The following is an 18,477-nucleotide window of genomic DNA, read 5'->3' on the forward strand; positions in this document are numbered from 1 at the left end:
ACTGGAGGGATTCCTGGGAATGCCAAGGAGGGTCCCTTGTTCAGACCAATAGTGAGGGCCAGCTTTCTCAAGGAGGTGCCATTTCAGAGAACCAACAAGAGAGCAGACTAAGGAGCATGGAAGGTTCCAGGCAGAGGGAATGGCATGTGGAAATGCTCAGGCACGGCATGACAGCCTCACATAACCTGAGAGTCAAGGCGCCTGTTAGGAATGGAGCTTCCCGGGCAATGGGGGTGCACGTGGAGCATGCATTGGCACCTCCAAGGCTGTGGCCACATCTGCACCATCCCAGCATTGGGGACCGGATGTGGAGACATGGGCGGAGACAATAATCAAGGTGATGTCAACTGGTGGGGCTGGGAAGCCTGTGGTCCCCATGTCTCCACAGTGCCCCGAACTTCAGAGTGATAGTGCTGGACAACAGGAGGTTCTAGAATGGAAGGGCAGTTGGTGAGAAAGAACTTAATGAGACCCTGGCTCAACATAGAAAATTAAAAAGGGATAAAGATGTAGCTCAGTGGTACAGCACCTCTGGGTTTCATCCCCAATATAACAACAACAAAAAACCCTACAAAATGGCATTTCTAATCTTCAAAGTCTATACCTTAATAAAAAGGAAAAAAGTGAAGTTCAGAGAGGTTAAGAAATTTGTTTAAGGTCGCACCGTTAGAAAACAGAGCCAGGCTTTCAGCGCAGGTCCATATGATGCCAAACCTGAGCTTGTTTTTGCTGCTTGTTGTAGAGCCCTCCATGATATATCTTTACCTGGAGAGGTAACACATGCAGAACAGTGTTACGGTGCACTGGTGCTGCATGCATGCCTCCACAGCTCTTCACATACGTGTGACATGATGACATGCGTGTGCCCACATCATCGCCCCCCAGAGCAAGCTGCATTTCAGAAGGGTCCAAACGTCCCTTCTAAAACCACACCTTCTGCCCCCGCCAGGCACCCACTGCTCTGGGCTCTGTTGCATTGGCCGATTTTCCCTGGGGCACAGCACTAGACTGTGTCTTTCTCTGAGGTGACATGGAGCGTCTAGGAGGTGGGAGGAGGACACTCAGGTCCACTGCAGCAGCAGGGCAATGAGGCCTCGGCTGACAGGGGTGGGGGGTGGGGGGTGGGCTCTGGGCTCTGTAGGAGGCAGCCAGAGGTGAGCCATGTCCTGCGCCTGCAATCCTCTGAGTCAGAGCATAGTTTCCCCTGGACATTTTCCTCTCTAGTGCTGAGGATGGACGCATGTGGGCAGGGTGTGGACAGTGGAGGGTGTGAGGCCTGGCCAGATGGAGGGACACGCAGGCCTCGTCCAGGGCAATGAAAATGCCAATGGTCTTCCTTCCTTGCACAGATAGAGCGGGGAGGCCATGGCAGGAAGCCACTCTGCTGCTTGGCTAGCAAGGCTCAGGTCTCCACGGTGCCAAGATGGGCACAAGAGGGATGTGAAAGTCCAAAGAACCCATGAGTCTTGGACTGTTACAGCCACCCTTTCCCCTGCGAAAATAAGGTCCCCAAATGAACATGGCTGCCCTTTGTTTAACCAAAAGGAAACGGGCTCATGAGTCAGAAGGTCCTTGGTTCAGCTGCTAATTCCCCCATGATTTATAGGCCTGGGGACTAGAGTGAGGCAAGAAGGTGCCCAAAGTACAAACTTTAAAGAGGCTGTCAATTTCAAGAGCCTACTGTGCACTTACTGTGGATGACCTCAAAAGTAGGCATCTCCTTAAAGGTGAAGTGCCCAGAGTATTGAATTACATCATGGTAGGAACTCAGTTGATATTTGTCAACTGATTAAATGATGATTGTCTATTGTTAAGCTATGCTGAGGTCACAAATAAACCCCTGAATCTCAGTGGCTTAACCAATGAAGGCTTACTTCTTGCTCGTGAAGAGTGTAGTGTAGGTTAGCAGGTCTTCTCCATCTCAGAGCAGCATCCTATGGCTCTTCCCTGCAGTCTGGGACCAACAGCATCAGCCTCACTTGCCTGCTGGTTTGAAATGCAGACCTGAGCCCCTGTTCCAGGCCAGTGACCTTCAAGGTAAAGAGAAGTATAAAGCAGTGACATCATCACTTTTACTCACATTTCATTGGCCAGAACTAGTCACATGGTTCCAGTTCAACTGCAAGGGATGCTGGGAAGTGCCATCTTTCTGTGTGTGTGTCCATGAAGGCGACCCAGAGTAAGGGACATGTGATAGTCTTTGCTAAAGGTACCTTAGGATCTGGGACACGTACTTTTGTTTTCTGGGCCTCAATTTCTCTATAAAAGAAGAAAAAAAGACAGCCTCTGTGCTCTTCCAGTGCCAGGCCTGACACTGTAGAGAGTGTAGGACTTGTGAAACACACCAGGCCAGGAGCCTGCATGGGAAGCCGGGAAGGAATGCCTGCAGCTGGGAGAGCATGGCTGCCTCTGGCCAGTTGCAGTTCCTCAGCTCGCTGCCTGTGTCCCTTCCTCCACATTGGTGGCCTCTGTGCCACAGTGAGTCTCCAGGGTAGCCAGGGAGGCGGAAGGGTAGCACTCAGTAGTTACTCTGGCAAGTGGGGATAGAGAAGCCAGAAACAGGCCCCAGCCCAGGCAGGGGTGGGAGCAAGGAGGAGCAGGACTCGGGAGCTGACCTTCCACAGTGAGAGAGGACAGGGTACTGTAGGGAAGGTGACCGGCAGGCAGATGAAAATCCCAACCTGCTGCTACTGCTCTGTGGCTGGGTATAAATTCCCTTGCCTCTCTGGGCCTCAGTTTCCTCTTGTAGAGAGGGTATCTGTGGCACTGATCAGTGCTCATTCCACTATCCCTCTTTACCTCCTCCCATGGTCACCCAGCCCTGATTTCTTTGGGGTAGTGAAGCCCTCAGCTGGCACGGCATGTGAGCAGGTTCCAGCCATGAGATATTAAGTGAAAGTGTTGTGTGTGGATTCTGGGAAGGTTCTTCAAAGAACAGCTTCCCTTTTGGCCCACCATTACCACTTTTTGCTTCTTCTGGTGCTAGTCAGTAATGCAGATGTGATGGTGGAGTTGCGCAGCCATTTTGGACCATGAAGGTACCTTGAAGACAGACTTCATGTGCAGAGGAGGGTAAAGGAGAATTAAAGGAGGCCAGATCCTTCATGACACCTGGAGATGTCACATGGGGCCTGGACTCTTCCTGCAGATTTCACTCCCATGATTAAAAACATGTGTGTATATGTGTATACTATTTTTATATTCATGTAATATATATATATTCTCTCCCACTTAAGGCTACATTAGTTTGTGTTTTTCTGGTCAGTTACTGCTGGTGTAAAATTGTGACTTTTGTTGTTGACTGTATATCTGGAAACATTGCTGAACTCTCATTTGTTTTAATATCCTGTCAGTTTATTTGGGTCTGATGTTTTGGGGTCTGGGGAAGCTTTGCTATTTCTGTTTCAGTAATATGATTGACCAACTTGAATTCTCCATTTGTTCTTGGGCCAATCTCTTAGCATTTTTATGCCTTTCTATGAACTTACCCATTTTCCCCCAGTTTTCAAACTTACAAGCATGGTTCACAATAGCTTTCTAAGTATTTTTAAAGTCTATGTCGAGGTTGTTCCCCCTCTTTTCTCTTTGTATTTTATTTTACTTCTTTGTATTTTATCCCTTTTGCAAAAATCTTATTTGGGGTCTATCTCTCATATTAAATTTGTCCTAGAAATGGCTTTTTGTTCTATTAGGTTTTTTTTTTGTTCTAACTCACCAATTTGTTTCCAAAAGCTTTGAGGGGTGAATACTGGGAACTGAACCCAGGTTCTTTGTATTAAGCTACATCTTAGCCTTTTTTATTTTGAGAGAAGATCTCACTAGGTTATTAAGTTGCCTGTGCTGTGTTCAAACTTGCCATCCTCTTGCCTTGGCCTCCCAGAGTGCTGGGATCACAGGTGCGGGCCACTCCATCTGGCTTCCAGGAACTTTTCTATTGCCCGCAGCTCAACTTGAACTGGGACCTTACAGGACAGACTTGTTCCATGTCTTCAGCAAGGTCACATCCACAGTGGAAGACTCACAGAAGGGGCAGCTCATGCCCAGGACCTGCCCAGGTCTGGGCTCCTGCTCCCAAAGTAGAGGGTCCATCTCTCCAAGACTGGCACCTCCCCAAAGTCCCGCCTCTGCCATGACAAGGGTGGGGGGAGGTCACTGCTTGCTCAGCTGACTGAAAATATCCCACCCCAGGTGCCCCACGATGGCCTCTCTTTGCCACACATTCCCCAGTTTGGGCAGGAATTCAGACTGCTGCTCCGGGCTGTGGGATCCCAGGTGCCACGTGACAGCTCCCCCTGGGACAGCTGTGGGCTTAGACAGTTTAACACTTGGCTTCAGTCTGAGCTGGCGAGGTTGACTATGCAGGGACACAAACGGTCCCTGCCAAGAGCAGATGGAATGTGGAGCTCACAACACGTGCACGTGACCGTCTCTGCGAAGGCTGCATGGACCGGAATGAGCCGCGGGATCCAGAAAATGAAGTGGTCCTCATTTGCAGGCAAGGGAGCGGGCATGGGGCCGGTGCCAACATGCAGTTGGTGAGACACAGGTAGGCCTGCCAGGGAGCTGGAGGCCATGACAGAATGGGGAAATGGCTTCAAACACTGGCATGAGGGCTTATTTACAGGCCTAGCATGCCAGGGAAAAGGCTGAGCCTGGCACCTTAGGTACTAGATTCATATTGGTTTCACGAATAAATAAATGAATTGGGAGATCCAGGGTCTGATTCTAGCTCTACTGCTATGTACCCTTGGGCAAATTCTTTAGCCTTGCTTGGCCTCAGTTTCTTCATCTGTAAATGGGAGAGGGGCTCCAGGGGTCTCTGTTTCTATGCCTGTAAGAGTTAGGGGCAGCAGTCTGACTTGGAGGGAGGCATGGAGGGGAGCCAAAGAGTCCCAGGATGATGTCAGAGGCCAGAGCAGCCCCTGTAGACTCTGATGTCTGACTGGTTACCAGGGTTCAGGAGACCCCACTGAACTGGAACCTTCTAGCCAGGAGAGCCCAGGCACCAGGGCAGGGTGGCTTTACTCTTGGCTAGATGTTCCTCAGAGGAGGTGGATTACAGCCTAGGTTATTTCCTCCTCACTCGACAGTCTCTCCTTCACTCAGGAAGCCCAGGCTCCAAGGACTTATCCCTCCTGGCTGAGTCCCTATAGGTGCCCTGTCCATCTGATACATCTGTCCATCTGTCTATCAATCCATCCACCCATCTATCCATCCATCCATCCATCCATCCGCCCATCCATCCATCCATTCATCCATCATTTGTCCATCATCTACTGATCCATCTGCCCATCTATTTGTCCACTCATCTACTCATCAATCCATCCATCCATCTGTACATCCACCCGTCCATGCATTCATTCGACAAACACCGAGTGTAGTGGGCCATTCCCTGCTATTTAAGGAAAAAATGAAAGGGCTCTGTTCACAACAAGCTCACAGAGCAGAGGGCAAGACAGAGGCAACAGGAAGCAGGAAGTAGCTTCTGAGGGGGAAGAGAGGAAGGATCTAGTCCACCTCAGGAGATGGAGGAGATGAGTCTTTTTTTTTTCCTGATACCAGGAATTGAACTCAGGACCTTGCGCTTGCCAGGCACAGAGCCACCAAGCTAAATCCCCGGCCCTTGAGGAGGTGAGTCTTGAAGCAAGAGCAAGTGCATCCAGGTGACTTTGTGGGGAGGGAGAGAGCAGAGGCCCCGCAGAGCAGGAGGGCAGGCTCTGTCTCGGTAGCTGTGCATGGCTAAGTCTGGGTGCAGTGTGAGGCAGGGGGACTGGGGTGTGATGAAGCCGGCAGGCCCTGTGCTGGTCAGGGAGCACAGTGCCACGGGGGTGAGAACAGGGACCAAGGCCTTGGGTAGATCCTGAGACCATCTGCAGGGGTCCGAAAGTCCTGGCCCCGGTGTCTGAATCTCAGGTCCCCTGCCACTCCCCAGAGCCTCAGGCACCTCTCCTCACCTCTCAGGCCCCATCTCCAGCTGTGACGTCACAAGCCGCCCTTCCGGCCTCTTGGGGCTCTTCTAGTCTTGAGTCACCTGTGGTCAGCAAAACCGAGGCCTGCATGGACATCTGGCCAGGCCTGAGGAGGGAGTTAATTGTTCCCAGTCCCTGTGAGCATTGCAGGGGGGCACTGGTCAGGGGGAGCTTGGCTAGGAGCCATCCCCGGGGCCCCGAGTCATGGGACCACAGAATGTGAGGAGAAGGGGCCAAGTCACTGACTGGCCAGGGGCTTGGTGCCGAGGCCCCAGAAGAGTTAGGGAGTCCCATCCCTGCTCATCACTGACATAGAGCCACTCTCAGCGAGGAGACCCTTTCTTCAGAGCAAAGGCTCATATCAAACTCTCATATCTGAGACAACCCAAGAACAGTGGTGTAGAGGAAGCAGGGGTGGGGGGCCCTCAGCCAGAGCATTCTGGAAGAACTGGAAGGTTCTTTCAAGCTGTCTCCCCCAACCCCTTCCAGAAAATGACACACGCCTCAGCAGGATGGTGGGAGGATGACAGGGCACACAGTAAGCCCTCCAAAAAGGTGATCCTTGCTAGGCCCTTGGACTCCCTTCTTGCTGTAGAGATGGAGACCCAGTCACTGCAGTGACTGGCCGTGCCTGGGCGGTGCTCAGTTTTAGCCCACATCCCTGGAGTCCCCCAGGAAGCCGCTGTGGGACTGGGCCGAGGGGAGACACTTGGAACTGGGTACACAGCCCCCTGAGGGGAAGAAAACCCCTGCCACGGGAAGGGAGTGGACAGGAAGTGTCCAGCGCCCAGCCCCCCAGTCCCAGAGAAAACACTTCATTACTGGAAGCCCAGCCAGGCAGAGGGGCGGAAGTGGCTGTGTTAGAGGAAGCCACACAAGACCAGCCAAACCTCGGCCTCTTGGCCAGTGGCCCACAGACGACCACGCGGGGCTGGCTCACTGGGGTGTTTACGGAAACGCTGGTCCTGAGGTCGGCCCAGCTGCTGGGCTGGGATCCCCGGGGCACCCCAGGCCTCCAAGTGCCAGCTTGGCAGGAGCCATCACAGGCTGCTGCTGTACCGTTTACTTCCACGGTTCACCTGGGAAATGGAGAGATGGGAGCAGCCCATGGGCAAAAAGTCAGCCAGGCTTTCAGGCCAGCCCCGGGCCTGCAGTGCAGCTGCCAGAGCTGGAAACAGGCCTTTTCTGGACTCTCCTGGGAAAGTAGCCTCACCTCGGAAAGGCATGCAGCCAGGGACCTCTAAAGGCAGGTGGCCTGGGTTCCAATTCTGGCTGTGCCCCTTGCTGACTCTGAGCCCTGGGCAGTTTACTTAATTTTTCTGGACCTCAGTTTTTCCATCTGTGAAGTGGGGACAATGATAATAGTGCATATCTCATGGGGATGTTGACGTAATTAAACAATTTAATATTTAAAGTTCTTGTGACATACTAAGAGTCTCTGGACAATGCCCGGGAAAGTTCCTGAAGCTGGAATAAGGAACCTAACCCACCCTACCCATAGAATATGTTCTCAAGTTCACTGACTCACCTTATGGAGAAAGAATTTTGGGGACACATCAGTAAGAGGCATGGGAAGGGTTTATTGGCAGGGATTTAAGAAGTATGGACTTGGGCTGGGGATTTAGCTCAGTGGTTCCACCACCTGCCTCACAAGTGCAAGGTCCCAAGTTCGATCCCAGTACCAAAAAAAAAAAGAAGTATGGACTCAAAAAAATAGAGGGTAGGCCCTCCAGAGAGAAGCACCTTATTTCCTGGAGTGGGGCACATTTATGCTTCTCCTTAAGGGGTGAAAACCCCAGGAAAAGGTGGCCACCCCCAGAAGGGTACTGGCCAACATTACAGGTATGAGCCCAGTTTTGTTTTTCTGAAAAGGATAAGCGTTGTTTTAACCCTCTCCACCTGTTCCTTTATCTTAGGATCCATCTCCTGCTCTTTACTTTCTCAATTAAGCCAATTTAAGGACCTTCAGTGTTCCTGTGGAATTGTGCGATGGGTCTGGAAGGAAAGGAGCCTAAATTTAACCTAGGAAATGCTGATAAGAATCACTTTGAGTGACTTGGGGTTGCAGAAGCTGTAGTCTTCTTAGAAATCCAATTTTTAAAGTTAGGATTTCCCTGTCTGCTCTCTACCTGTTTTTATTTCTTCTATCCTACCTCTCTGCACACCCTAAGCCTCAGTCATAGACATCACTTCAACTCAAACACTTGCTGAGCATCTGGAGCGCGGATGAAAAGCTCACCTGGATCCTGCCCTGGGAGCTTCACAGGTAAGGGGAGGGACAGGGCAGGGGCGCAGTGCCTAATTCCACTCCCAGTGGGAGCTGGCAGGCAACACTGACCTCTCCAGAGTCTGTGTGTGAGAACAGTGGCCACAGGGGCCCTTTCCCTGCTCTGTCCCATGCCCAGTGTGTCCCTGGCCACCTGTCAGCACGGTGTACCTGGTGCCTTTGACCGTGCTGCAGCCTGGAGCCCAGGGCTTTCCCCACCCTCAGCAGAGGGTCCTGTAGCACTGTGCTGGGAGAAGCGAATGAGGCTGAGAGCCTCAAACTGGCAAGTGACACAGTGGATACAGAATCCACAACTAAGTTCAAAGCCTCCCTCTCCCAAAGTGTTCCTGTAGCATCACAGGGCACAGCCACCCTCAGGCCTGGCAGATCCCAGGAGCTTCCAGCCCCATCTGGAAAGACCCAGAAGGATCTCAGGGGAGGCAAGACACTCCAGGTGAGGGGACCTGCTTGAGGACATCAAAGAGGCAGGGCCAGCCCCCTGCTCCCGCCCAGCACCGTGGCCATCTGTAGAGCAGCAAACACTGGTGTGCCGGACTGAGATGTGTGAATGATGGGAGCAACATGAAGCAAGCTCAGCAAATGTCAACTTGAATGCCAGGAAAAGGCTTTTAAACTCTACTGTGGTGTGGGAGCCTGCAGAAAGTCCCCAACAGGGCCCGAATGTGGCCAGTCGGGTGGCCAGGAAGGAAGACGAATTACAAAGAAAGAAGATGGGAGGCAGGGAAAACTTAATTTGTACAAATAACAAGACCCCCTAGGGACCGATGGATAGCTACTGATGATGAACTGTCTCCTCACAGACCAAAACTTACTGGTGTCATCCGAAGCAATGCCTGAGGGCCACCCAGGGGCTCAGATGAGAGCTTTGCTGCCCACCCCCCATCCCTTGCTCCTACAATGACCTCCTTCTGGGTTGATCTCAATTTGGCCACAGTGGCTGCCATCAGGGAAGAGGCACAGAAGGTGGCAGCAACTGGGCTGTGTGCCACAAGGCCCTCAGCATCCAGGTCTTCGTCCCAGCCTTTGGGGTGCAGATAAGTCAGAGTTCAGGTCTTGGATCTGCCTCATCCAGGGCTGAGACTCTGGCCAGGCACCTGGGAGTCTTGGCACCTGTGGTCTGCATTCATCACGCAAAGGTGATAGTGAGGGAGGGGCCCTGTGAGGCCTGATTGGTTCCAGAGCAGCAGGCTTGTAGCACGAGGCTCTTTGTGCCCCAGGACACAGCAAAGTAGGAGCTCACTGCTGCTGTTGTTATTGTAGGGCCTTCCAGCCTGGGGAGGACTTGGAAATGGTGTGCTGTGGCCTACGGATGTTCAGAAAGCATCTGGTCTCTCTTCTCGTCCTTGGGTGCCTGGGGCCTGACTGAGCTCGGGGAGGTCAGTCTTCCCTCATGGGCCTTGGGGCCTGCATCTAGAGCCATTTGTCTGCACCCAGAGGGCAGAGGCTGGTGACAGGTGGCAGGACCTATGTTCTGGGTCCCATCTCTCAGGTTTCAGGGTTAGATGACTTGGTTCTACTGCCAGCGCTGGCTCTTTCTTTCACATATATATATATATACTGGAGAATGAACCCAGGGCTTCCACACTGAACAATATCCCCAGCCCATTTTTTATTCTGAGACAGGGTCTTACTAAGTCACTAAGTTGCCCTGGATGGGCTTAAACTTGCAATCCTCCTGCCTCAGCTTCTCCAGCCCTTCCTTTTTTTTTTTTTTTTCAGTATCGGAGATCGAACTCAGGACCTTGTGCTTATGAGGCAGGCACAGTGCCACTGAGCTAAATCCCTGGCCCATCCAACCATTTCTTATAGTGCATCCTTGGGCAAGCTGGTTAGTTGCTCAGTGCCTCAGTCTCCTCATTTGCAAAATGGATATAACTGTAGCTACTATTTCACAGGTCACTGTAAGGATTAGATGAGTGATGGCGTGTCAGTGCCTAGCACAGGCCTGGCACTCGATAAACATGGGCAGCCATGGTCCTCAGCCATCAGCCTAGACAGGAGCTGCAGAGTCCAGAAGGTAGTGGTAAAGAATAGTAATTCCATAATATGAAAGGGGGCCACATAACAAAAGCAATGCCACATGCAGAAGCGGAGGAAGAGAGGGAGGTGTCCACACTCAGGGAGATCCAAGTAGAACTGTGGCTGGGAATGGGCCCCTCCTACTGCCGAAAAGCTGCAAAGGGGCAACAGGCACTGAGGGTGTGGGTTGTGGCAGGGGCGTGGCTCGGCGGCCCAGCACTCACCCAGCAGGTGAGAAGCCCTCAGTTTGATCCCCAGCATGGAAATACATAGGTAAATAAATACAGTAGCAATAACAGCATTTCCCAATGAGTTGAGCATGTAAGTGTGTGCGAGGCGCCATACTAACGTGCGTTACACAACTATCCCATGGCATTTCCATAATAACGCTGGGAGGCAGGGCCTGGATGAGGGTAGGACAGCAAGGTGCCCAGGGTGCAAAGGTAAGAGGCACTCACTCTCAGACCCACGCAAGTGCAGGGCCAGTACCCTTGACAGACAGTGTGCCTCCTTAGTGTGAGTCTGGGGCTAGGGGTGTGGCTCAGTGGTAAACCCCAGCACACACAAAAAACCGTGTCCTGGGCACCTGGCTAGCCTTGCCTAGTTCCATCCCTACTACAAAGTTGCTTTGTTTCATCTCCATTTAAAAGATGTGAAGACTGAGGCTTCCTCAGCTTGGGTGTCTGTCCAACATCTCAGCCAGGGAGGAAGAGGCAGACTCTGGATTTCCTTGGCTTTGCAGCCTGCAGTTTTTTCTCCCTGAGGAGCTGTCCCACAGCCTGGGGATGGAAGGCCTCAGGTCACCTCCCCAGTGGCCCGGGAGAGCTGCTCCAGGGAGGAGGCTGGAGATTCCTCTCCACGTTCTGAGGGGTTAAGTCTGGGGACCCAGGCTTGCACAGCTGTCACACTGCCCAGAAGGGATCTCTATTCCTAACAAACCCCAAGGTCACTCGTCTGGGAAGGAGCCCTCTGTCTCCGCCAGGGGCAGGACAGAAGGACCCAGGCTCTCTGGAAACACCCGGATCCCCAGTGCGCCGAGCCGCTCCTGCCAGCTCCCAGCCCCCCGTTTCATGTCACCTCTGTGGGGAGTGTCTGGACAGGACAGGTGGACAGAGAGGACACAGGTGCACCCTGAGAGGGTACCGTGCAGCAGGGGCCGGGGCCTGCACTCTGCCCGCTGGAGCTCAAGTCCCCCTCTTCTACCTCCTACTAGGATCCTGCAGTGCCTCAGTTTCCTCTTCTGTAAAGTTCAGATACTAATAACACCTGCTACAAACAGTTGCCATGGAGATTCCGTGAGATCTATTCATTCAACAGCTATTTATTGAAGGCTTACCAACTTCCAAACAGTGAGTAATACAGCAGTGAGTAAAAGATTAGACTCCCTACCTTGAGGTTTTTAAATAAGAAAATATTGTGATGAATGTGATTTACTTTAGAAAATGCTGGCACTGGGAACAAATAGAGCAAATATGGTAAAATGTTAACAGTTGTTAAATTTAGGTTATGGATAAATGGCAAACGGTGTTATTGTATATTTTCTGTGCTTTCCTGTATGTTTGAAATTTTTTTATAAATAAAAGAAAAGGCAAGAGGAGAGAGGGGGAAAATAGAGAAGAAAAAGAGAAAGAGAGAAAGAGGGAGAGAAGTTGGAAGGGAAGAAATTTCTGTCTTTTTGAAACTTGTACTCAACTGGGGGAAGAGCGGGTAAATAAATGAGATGTGGGGAGATCACTTGATGGTTAGTGTTTCAGGGGAAGAAACGTCCAGGGAGGTGGGAGAGTTCCACTGCCCATCAGATGGACAGGGGAGGTGGACTTAGGGATAGAATCCCGGGCCTGGGTCCTCCCAAGTCTGTACACGACCTGCCACGCGGTGAGGGTTCTTACGACTCGCAGGATGGTGGAATCTTAGGTTCCACGAAACAGGAACAAATGCCAGTGTGCAGTGCAGATGGGGAGGAAATGTGATCTGTTTTGAGTTGGCATTTATTTCCATGCCCAAATCCACATGTGGGCAGAAAATTTTTCTTTTGGTACCGGGGATCGAACTCGGGTCCTTGCACTTTCGAGGCAGGCAGTGGAACCACTGAGCTAAATCCCCGGCCCAGAAAGTTCATTTGGTCGCCTTGGGTTTTTCCCCTGACCCCATCACCTCCCGCCTCCACTCTCCACCACCCTTCCATTGTTCTGGGGTTCTGTCTACGTGTGAAGTTGTCTCAGGCCTTCTCGGCCATTTCTTATCTTCACTCCTTCCTCACTCTATTTTGGAATCCCAGCACTCTCTGGGGTCCTTTTTTCCACAAAATCCAAAATATGCTCACTTGTAGCTTCATTGAGTCCTGTCTGCAAGTCTCACCACCTTTCTGAGCATTGGTTTTCCTCTTTGTCCAATAGGAATAATGACAACAACAATGACAATAACAACAACACCTCCCTGTGGGAAAATGTATCTAAACACAGGACACAGTGCCCGGCACACAGTAGGTGATCAATTAGAGCAGCACTTAAATCCAGACTCTTACATTTTTGTACCCCTGTATAAACCTCAGACTTCCCATCTCTAACTAGGGTTAATGGTTCATACTTTTTTTTTTTTCTTTTGGTACGGGGGATCCAACTCTGGACCTTGTGTTTTTGAGGCAGGAGGCAGAACCACTGAGCTAAATCCCCAGCCCCTCTAACTAGAGTTAATGTTGCTCACATCCCACAGGGTTCTGGTCAGGAGTTCTTAGGTTTATGTTTACTGATAATGTACTAAGCTATTTACCTAATTGGACACTTAATCATCTACCATTAGATACAATGTTTGTTTGTTTTTATGGTGCTGAGGATTGAGCCCAGGACCTTCACACTGGCTCCATCCCTAGTTCTTTGTGGTTTGGGGGTTTTTTTGAGACAGGGTCTTGCCAAATTGCTGGAACTCGTAGTCCTCCTGCTTCATCGGCTCAGAGTGCTGGGATTACAGGCTGTGTCACCATACCCAGCTAGGTAGAACATTTAAATCACCCTGATGCTGGCAATGGAGAAACGAAGTGAAGATAACCATGAAGCCAAAGACCTCGTGCCTGGGGAATGCTTTGTAAGTGCTCGCTGCTGTGATGGTCACCAAGGGGAGGGGGCCACACTCACATCCATCAACCGCCTTCCAGCCTGTGCCTCCCAGCATGCTCCTGGGCAGACCTTTCCCTTCCCTGGATGGTACATGCTCCACAGAGCCTGCCCTGGCGTGGTGGGTCCCAGCTCAGCTGACTGACCACTGTTCCCAGTAGACTCCGTATTAACAAAGGCCTTGGAAAGTGTACTAACCCTTTGGTCCTTAGGCCAGTCTCCTAGAGACACAGAAAGGAAGGTCCACCCTCTCCTGGGCCAGTAGGGTCCCCAGTCCTCCCTGCCCAGAACTACTACTCCAGAGCTCACTTCTGATCCCCTCTTCCTGAGCATCGGGACCACATGGGAAGCAGGGACCCACAGGGCTGGGAGTCTGAGGTTTTCAGTTCCAGTCCGGTCCCTCTGCTGTGTGACTCTGATCAAAGTCCTCACCCTCTCTGAGCCTCCTTAATGGTCCTGTGAGTCAGTGGGACCCAAAGGACCCTGACATTGGCTGACTCTTTCCTCACATCAGCCAGTGGCCCAGGGTCTGCAGAGGGTGTGACTCCCCCAAGGGTCACTGCTCTGTGTGGAATCTGGGCTCTGTTGCCCAGAACAGCTCCTCCTGATGCCTGGAATTGCACCATGAGTGACTCACACCTTTGGGAAACGGCTGCCCTCTCCCCACTGAGTAACAACAATAACAGTCCCTCACAGCTTCCCTGTGCTCCAAGCAGAGCATTCTCGCTTCACTGTTTCTTCTGGCAGGTGGGCAGGAGAGGAAGGCTGGGATCAGATCAGGAAGCAACCTGCCCAGAGCCACACAGTGAGCTAGTGGCCAAGCTTAGAGGCCTAACCTCTGACTTCCTGACCAGTTCCTTCCTCACTTCCCAAAAAACCCGTTGCTTAAAATGCTGCCCCCTGGGGTGAGGATTTAGCTCAGTGGTTCTGCTACCTGCCCGGCAAGCAAAAGGACCTGAGTTCGATCCCCAGTACCCAACAAAAAAAAGGCAGCCCTTAGATTTGTATACTCAGGTTCCCAACAGCACTATTCTCAACACTCAAGGTGTCAGCACCAGGGGCCCTTTGACTGGCCAAGGGATAAGCCGACTGTGGCAGAGACATATGAGGGAGGATTATTCCACCTGACAAGGAGAGAAATTTCTGACTCACACCCCAACAGAGACAAACCTTGAGGACATTATGTAAGTGAAATCAATTAGAAAAAGACCAATGCTGAGTGACTGCACTCATATGAGGTCTCCATCTACTGTAGCCCAATTCAGAGAGGGGAGTGGAATCAGCAGGGACCATGGCGGGGCCGTGGGCAGAGAGTGTTTAATGGGCACTCAGTCTCCCTGTGGGAACCTGAAGAGAGTTCTGTGACTGGATGCTGGTGAGAGGAGCACAGAATGGGAATGTGCCTCCCTGTCACTAAACTATTCACTTAAAGCAGTGCTAAGACAGGGCTGGGGAGGAAGTTCAGAGGTAGAGAGCCAGTCTATCACGCCGGAAGCCCTGGGTTTGAGCCTCAGCACTGCAAAACAAAGTTAAGAAGGTAAGTTTTATGTCATTTGTATTTCGTCAAAAAAAAATTTTTTTTTTGGTACTGGGGATCAAACTCAGATCCTTGAGCTTGCACAGCAGGTGGTGAAACCACTGAGCTAAATCCCTGACATTTATTTTGCCAAAATTTAATTTTTAAAAAATGCTGCTCCTAAGAGGGAATTTTGTTTTTGTTTTTATTTTTGTTTTTTGCAATGCTAGGGATTGAATCCAGGTCCTTCACACTGAATTACATTTCCAGCCCTCTACTTTAAAAGGACAAGGCAACAGAATCTGACCTACTCAAGCTTGGCTGGCATAGGCCAGGCGCTGAACTCTTTGACCCCCAGTTTATGGAGCTTGAGGAACAGGCCCAGGAGCATGAGACGCCATTAGCATGGTCTGGAGTGTGTGGTCAGGCTCCGAGGGTATTTAAATCCCAGCAGAGCCAGGCACCAGGCAGGCAGGGAGCTTGAACAACTCTGGGAGGGGCACCTTCCTCCCGAGGGCCTTGCGTCAGGGCTGGGGAATGGATGGGAGGGGAGCCAGGAGCTGTGGAGACAGTCAGCCTGGTAATCTGCTTTCAATCGCTCATTCTTTTCTTTTTCCCTCAATCAAATCCATCCTGCCAAGGCACAAGCATGCAAGTGGGCGTGGCCGACACTGCGCCCTTGGGAGTGTCTGTTCTGCACTGTGGGTCCCTGCCACCCACCGAGACTGTGCCAGCCCTGCAGCTTTGCACGCACCACATCCTCTCCCTACTATGCCAGGGTCTCTCTCCATCCAGCCCAATTCTGTCCATCCTCTGCCAAGCCTTGGCCTTGGGGGCCTCTGGCCTGCAGCCCCTCTGACCCTCGCCCTCCTCCCTCCTCCAACACAAGCCTACAATCTCGCTTGGTGTGGGACGTATCTGGAATTCCCACCTCTTCCAGCTATCTAACTTTGAAGGCAGGAGCAACAGCTGCCACTTCTTTGCAAAGTCTGAGACATTCATAAATTGACACCGTGTTTTCATCATCACCATATCAATGGAGAGATTTCATTATCATCATCACCATCATCATTTTCCCCATTTTACAGATGAGTAAACAGGGGAGGAACCGAGACATTTCTCCTGGGTAAGCTCTCTGCACCCATTTCCTCTCCCGCTGGACACAAAATGGTTCTACACTTCCAGCCTCCTCTGCTGGCCAAGCAAGGCCTTCTTGGGAGACAGAGCATCAAAGTGGGCCCAGTTCTCTACCCCTTCCTGCTGCAGCCCCTTTACAATGAGACTTTGCTCTAGCTCCTTCCCCAGATAGGGGTGCCCTTGGCACTCTCTTTGGTCAATAGAATGTGGCTGAAGCAACCTTGTATTAGTTCTGAGCCCAGGTCTCCCTCTCTCTCTCTCTCTCTCCCTCCCTCCCTCCCTTGTGACTCACTGAAGAATGGGAGAACATGTAGAGTGGAACTGCCAGAGAGGTAGTTAGACACTGGTGAGCCTAAGGGACAAAAGGGAGGGTACCCCAAAATAACAGCCTTTGCCAGTTAAGTAAAGAAACAAAGACTTCAACGTATAATGCATTTGGAATCACTTGTTAGGTCTCAGACCAGAGCACAGTGACCTAAGGTGACACAGTGCTCAGTCCTTCTGATGCCTGGCCACCTGGCCGTCCAACTTCAGAACAGGGCACACAGCATTCTTGGCTACTGTAGCCCATGCCCATTGGTACCAGGAGAGGAAACCCTTTTTAAAGACCCTCCTGCCTTGGGCTGGTACCTGATTGAAACTAAGAATTTACCTTTCATAAATTTCTTCCATACGTTTCTTACATGATTAAAGGCACTGACAAAACACAGACCACCCAAAGAGGACAAGGAGACGTTTTGCAATTCCAAAGTAACTTTGAAGTAAAATGTTGACAAGCATTACAATTACCCTAGTTCCCTGAACCCCAGGAGTAACTTATGTTCCTTAAAACCTATCCAAACTCGCCTGGTGTGGTGGCACAAGCCTGTAATCCCAGCACTCTGGAGGCTGAGGCAGGAGGATTGCTGCAAGTTCAAGGCCAGCCTGGGCTGCATAGTGACTTCAAGCCCAGCCTGAACTACATAGCAAGATCCTATCTAAAAAATAAAAAAAGTATCCAAACTCACACTTAAGGCAGACACCTTCCTGGCACTGCGGGAGTTCTGGGTTGAAGGTGTAACTCTGTATCTGCTTTACAATAAACTCTGTGCTTCTGCATGGACGCCTGTGTGTCTTGGGTGAATTCTTTCATCAAGGACACCAAGGACCAAGAAAATGAGAGGCAGGCTTCTCAATGCATCAGGACCAGATTTCCCGGCGACAGGTTCACATTGTCCAAGCAAACTTAGATAACAGACAGTTCTATGGTCACATTAGGTCGTAAACACAATCTCAATTTAGAAATTAGTGTCCAGTCAAGCTGCTCATCAAAGCCCCCAATCTGCTCTGAGTTTGACCCTCATGAGGGTGGCTCCTCCCTCCCTCACTGATGGGCCTGGGGTCCTGGTGCCCACGAGGGGGCAGAGCAAGGGTCCCCCGTGTGCTGCCACCATACTGGTTGCTTTCAAGGTCTATGGACCCAGTAGACATTTAAAGCCGCCCTTTTATGTGTTGGGACCTTGGAGATGGCCATCCTCACAGGGCCTTTGACCTCGAGGGTGTGTTTCTCCTTCTGAGGTCCCTTGGAACGCCTTCCTTAGCCCTTAGGAATCCATACCAACTCCAGCGTCTTGTTGCTACCACCCCCTCCCAGGCCCTAGGGGACAGGATCCAGGCTGAGCTCCCTCGGCACACCCTCCTCGCTCCTCACACAGCCCCCATCGGAACTCACCCTCCCCCAGGCCCTCTCCCGGGACACCTGGAGGTGCACAGCTCAGCCTGCTCCTCCTGCAAGCCTCCCTTACACTGGCCACCCCAGATCGCTCACATAGCTGAGGGGGGAGACAGGAGACGGACCCAGACCGCTCCTTTGCCAGTTATTTGGGTCTGAAATGGCACATTCTTGCCATTTCCACGTCTCCCATTTAACATCTCGATGTACTTGAACAAACGGAAACGTCTCGTCCAGAGTTCTCTCCTTATCGGTTCTCTCTCTCTCTCTCTGTCTTTCTCCCCACCCCCAGATGGGAATGGAACACAGGGCCTCTCATATGCTAGGCAGGCACTCTACCACTGGGCTATACCCCCAGCCCCATCTTCCCTTGGTTTTTATTAATCCAACATTCTTGAATATTTCCTCACTTTTCTTTATACACATGTCACCCTCTTTTATTTTTAGTTGTGCTAAATACATGACACAGTTTATTTTCTTAACCACTTTCAAGTGTACAGTCCAGTGGCATTGAGTACATTCCCGATGTTGTGCAATCATCACCACTACCCATCTACAGAACGCTTTTCATCTTAAAAGAATATAGTTAACAGCTGGGTGCATTGGCACACATATGTAAATGCCAGCTGCACAGGAGGCTGAGGCAGGAGGCTCACAAGTTCGAGGCTACCCTGGGCAACTATCAAGACCCTGTCTGAAAATAAAAAGGACTGAGAATATAGCTCAGT

The 18,477-nt window shown here is 51.2% G+C and overlaps 1 long non-coding RNA gene across 2 annotated transcripts; it reads left to right on the forward strand.

Annotated features, from left to right (window-relative positions):
- The first annotated feature begins 3,890 nt into the window (after positions 1-3,890).
- On the forward strand, positions 3,891-17,048 carry LOC147822211 (uncharacterized). 2 transcript variants are annotated; one of them, XR_015446099.1, is made up of 4 exons: positions 3,891-4,546; positions 5,563-5,631; positions 8,141-8,235; positions 11,489-17,048. It is a non-coding gene; the product is annotated as an uncharacterized LOC147822211 (long non-coding RNA). The 2 variants fall into 2 exon arrangements; XR_015446098.1 differs by having other exon boundaries at positions 5,563-8,235.
- Positions 17,049-18,477: the final 1,429 nt, after the last annotated feature.

The sequence above is a fragment of the Heterocephalus glaber genome, unplaced genomic scaffold, assembly GCF_053883595.1.
Source record: "Heterocephalus glaber isolate CG9 unplaced genomic scaffold, H.glaber_assembly_v1.0 deba00001673, whole genome shotgun sequence".
Lineage (NCBI taxonomy): Eukaryota > Metazoa > Chordata > Mammalia > Rodentia > Bathyergidae > Heterocephalus > Heterocephalus glaber.